The 4,737-nt window shown below is 37.6% G+C and overlaps 1 non-coding gene across 1 annotated transcript; it reads left to right on the top strand.

Annotated features, from left to right (window-relative positions):
* The first annotated feature begins 3,514 nt into the window (after nucleotides 1-3,514).
* On the top strand, nucleotides 3,515-3,621 carry LOC112502371. The gene has a single exon (XR_003067676.1). It is a non-coding gene; the product is annotated as a small nucleolar RNA R71 (small nucleolar RNA).
* Nucleotides 3,622-4,737: the final 1,116 nt, after the last annotated feature.

Below are 4,737 nucleotides of genomic sequence, written 5' to 3'. Positions count from 1 at the left end.
ATAAAGGATTCATTCGACCTAGCACTTCACCCTGGGGTGCTCCAATTCTTTTTGTTAAAAATAAATACGGGTCCATGCGAATGTGTATAGACTATAAAAAATTGAATTAGTTGACAATCAAGAATAAATATCTTTTGCCAAGGATTGATGACTTGTTTGATCAACTGGTGGGGGAAAGTTATTTCTCAAATATTGATTTAAGATCAGGGTATCATCAGCTTAAAGTTAAAGAGGAAGCATTGCCACAACAACTTTTCGAACAAGATATGGGCACCATGGTTTTTAGTAATGCCATTCGGTCTAACTAATGAGCCTGCAGCCTTTATGGATTTAACGAATAAGGTATGTAAGGAGTATCTTGATGAATTTATTATTATATTTATTGATGATATCTTTATATACACTAAAACCAAATAGGAGCACGCAGAACAGCTCCTCCTGATACTTGAACTTTTGAAAAGAGAAAAGCTACATGCAAAATATTCCAATTGTGAATTTTGGCTAAGGGAAGTTCAGTTCTTAGGTCATGTCATTTCAGAAGCAGGGGTGAAAGTAGATCTAGCAAAGATAGATGTAGTTGAAAAGTGGGAGGCCCCAAATACACCTTCTGAAATCCGAAGCTTTTTGGGATTGGTAGGCTATTATCGTAAATCCATTCAATATTTTTCTAAAATAGTTGTGCCATTAACCAAATGGACTCTGAAGAATGTTAAGTTTCATTGGGAGGAAGAACAGCAAAAACCTTTCTAACTGTTGAAAGATCATCTCTGTAGTGCCCCGGTGTTGTCTTTACCAGATGGACCAGAAGATTTTGTAGTTTATAGCGATGCTTCAAAACTAGTGTTGGGATGTATATTGATGCAAAGAGGAAAGGTGATTTCTTATGCATCTAGGAAACTAAAGAATCATGAGAAGTAATATCCAACTCATGATATGGAATTGACAGCAGTGGTATTTGCTTTGAAAATATGGAGGCATTATCTTCTGGGAACAAAGTGTCACGTCTACACCGATCATAAAAGTTTACAACATCTATTTAGCCAGAAAGAATCGAATATGCGGCATCATTAATGGATTGTGCTTGTTAATGATTATGATTGTGAAATCCTCTACCACCCAAGAAAAGCCAACGTGGTAGCCGACACTTTAAGTAGAAAAGAAAGAAGTGGAACCATTAAGACTGTGGCAATGAGAATAAACTTAGCCCCTGACCTTCATAAAGAAATTCTGAGATGTCAAAAAGAAGCTGTGAAGGAGGATCTTATGAAGTCAGAAAGGTTGGGTAAAATGATTTCTACTCTAGAACCAAATTATAAAGGAATTTTGTGTTTTTAGGGACAAACTTGGGTACCATGCCATGGGGATATTCGGAAGGTTATTCTGAATGAAAGTTATAAGTCTCGTTACTCTATACATCAACATACCAATAAGAAGTATAAAGATCTGAAACCTTTCTATTGGTGGCCCAGATAAAAAAAGGATATAGCCAGGTATATGGAACAATGTATAACATGTCTACAAGTTAAGATCGAACATCAAAGGCCTTATGGAAATCTTCAATCTCTGGAGATTTTTGTATGAAAGTGGGATCACATTACAATGGATTTTGTCATGAAATTACCCCAAACTGCAAAAAGGCATGACACAATCTCGTTAATTGTTGATCACTTATCTAAATCTGCTCATTACTTATTAAAGAGGGCTATTCTTTAGAAGAGTTGGCACATATTTATATAAAGGAAATTGTAAATAGGCATGGTGTTCCACTATCTATCAACTTTGATAGAGATAGCCGCTTCACCTCAAGGTTTTGGGAAGGTTTGCAAAAAGCAATGGGTTCTGAAATTCGATTAAGCACAACATATCATCCACTAACAGATGGACAAAGTGAAAGAACCATCCAGACTCTCAAAGACATGCTAAGAACTTGTGTTATCGACTTCGTGGGACCGTGGGAGGATCATTTTCCATTGATAGAGTTTGCCTAAAATAATAGCTACCACTCCTCCATCCAAGCGGCACCATATGAGGTCTTGTATGGGCAAAAATGTCGAACACCGTTGTGTTGGAATGAGGTTGGTGTGAGGCAGTTGACGGGTCCTAAAATTGTTTAAGAGACTTCCGAAAAGATTGAACAGATCCATGAAAGAATCAAAACAGCACATGACCGCTAGAAAAACTATGCCGATAATCGATGGAAGCCAATTGAATTTTGTGTGGGGAGTTTTGTGATGTTGAAAGTTTCTCCATGGAAAGGTGTTATCAGATTTAGAAAGAAAGGTAAGCGCAATCTGATGTATGTTGGGCCGTTTAGAATCTGTAAACAGGTTGGGCCAGTGGCTTACCAGTTGGAACTACCGGAAGAACTCAGTCTAATCCACAACACTTTCCATGTGTCAAACTTACGAAAATGTTTAGCTAATCCAAGTCAAGCCATACCGCTCCCAGAAGTTCAGTTGGATAGTACACTGAACTTTGTGGAAACACCAGAAGCTGTGATTGACCAGAAAATCCGGGTGTTACATAATAAAGAGGTCAGTTTGGTTAAAGTACATTGGCAGTTTCATAAGGATCAGAAGCAACTTGGGAACTAGAGTAAAATATAAGAACAAAATATCCATGGCTCTTTGACTAAAGGAATTTCAGGACAGAATTCTTTTGAGGAGTGGATAATGTGATAATCGCGTCTTAATTATCACCTGATGTAATTAATACGTGTTTATTTGTTATATGATTATGTGAAAGCATGATAAACTGTTATATTTGATCATGCGAGTATGTGAATTTTTATGCAGAAGGGATATATGCATAATATAAATGCATGCATGGGTCAATGTATGTTAAGGTACATATGTGCATATGATCATATATATATGATAATTAAAATGGGCATTTGTGCATGAGAATATATGTATGCATGAGTATGTTTTGGAATGCATGCATGTGGGTATGTTGAGTTGCCGACTTTACTGTTAAGGAAAGTATAAGTAGAGGGTGAAGTTTCAAAATAAAACTCTTGGCCATTTTGAGAGCTAGAGAGTGATTTAAGAAGAGTGTGGTGACCAGATTGCTTATTTACTGGATTCTTGAAGTTGATTTCAAAAGAACTTCAAAGGTGAGTAATTTATTGTCTTAAAAAGTATTTATTTCGGATATGAAAATTGATTTATTCTACAAAACAAGTATTGTTCAGGTTAATTATAAATCGGACAAGTATTGTACGGATTAGTGGAAAATCAGTCATAGTGTTGACTGGATTATTGTGTTAGTGTGATTTTAAATTATGTGAATCGGACAAAGGCTTTGAATGGGGAAGTAGGAATACGATCAAGGGTCATCAGGATTAAATAGCCCCTTTATCATTGCTTCCAAAGAAGATGAGATCTTTTCTAGGATTTCATATCCTTCATTATAGGTCATGTCTGTAAAGGCTCCGCCTGCGGTCGCGTCGAGCATTTGTTTTGCCATGGGACTTAACCCATTGTAAAACGTCTCTAGTTGAATGCAGTACGGAATGCCATGGTGTGGGCATTTCCTCAACAGCTCTTTAAACCTCTCCCACGCGTCAGGAACAGCTTCATCGTCCATTTGTTTAAAAAGACAAATCTGATTTCTGGACTTAGCGTTCCTTGTTGGTGGGAAATATTTTCGCAAAAAACTTTTCTGCCATGTTACTCCATGAAGGCACAGAACTCGGAGTTAAAGAATTAAACCATGCTTTTGCCCGATCCCTTAATGAAAATGGAAATAAAGTGAGTCTTAGAGCGTCATTTGACACTCCTGGGATCARGAAGGCWTCTGTGATTTCCATGAAAGACTTTAAGTGAGAATGTGGGTCCTCTGAGGGTAATCCGGCAAATTGGCCATTCGTTTGCAACATGTGAAACATTATCGGTTTGAGTTCGAAATGGAGAGCGGTCATATGTGGTCTAACTATCCCGGAATTTAATTGCTCAAAATCCGGAATAGCATAATCCATGATCCTCCCATTTTTGGAATTTGCCAAATTAATGATGTTCGGAGTTTGTGCCCTTAGGTGTTCAGTAGGATCTGATTCGGTGTCCAAATTATTATCATTCTCATTATGTGTGTTTCCATGGTGAAAATTATGGAATGGTGGTATTTGCCCAAAAATTGGCGGTTGGTTTTCCAAATTTTGTGTTCCCGAATTGTTGGGAGCAGGTAACTCCATGTTGGGAGAGAGTAGAGTCTGAAACGCTCTATGAGCCCTCCTTCTATGGTGAAACGTCCTCTCAATGTCTGGATCAAAGTCGAAAAATTCACCATGAAGCGTTCTTCGCATACACCACTTTTAAAAACAATTTCGATGGTACTAGAAAAATCAAATCTTTTAATTTACTCAAAATAAAACTTTAACGGAGCAATCCCCGGCAGCGGCGCCAAAAACTTGGTCGGTTTAAATTCACACCTTTAGACTTAATGAAATTGGGCCGAAAAGCAAGTATACAATGTGGCCCAATGTCGTCTTTCCAAGTAATAAGTGGTACAAGTACCGGATTATCGTCCACAGGGATTGTAGCCAAAGTTAAATTAGAGTCCAATGAAAGAGATAATTTCAGATGACGATTTTGAAGACTTTTCTTTGATTTTAAGGCGATCCAAAACAGAATACARAATATATAAAAGAAGCAAGGGTGTAAGACTTAAGGTGAGACCCAAACACAAATTCCAGTAGCCAATGCTGTAGCAATGCTACAGCAAGCAGTGTTTCGAAAC

This window comes from Cynara cardunculus, unplaced genomic scaffold (genome assembly GCF_001531365.2).
Source record: "Cynara cardunculus var. scolymus isolate 2C unplaced genomic scaffold, CcrdV1 Un_Scaffold_1309, whole genome shotgun sequence".
In the NCBI taxonomy this organism is placed as follows: Eukaryota; Viridiplantae; Streptophyta; class Magnoliopsida; order Asterales; family Asteraceae; genus Cynara; species Cynara cardunculus.
Note: the sequence above shows the minus strand (reverse complement) of the source record. Positions and strands in the feature narration are given on the sequence as shown.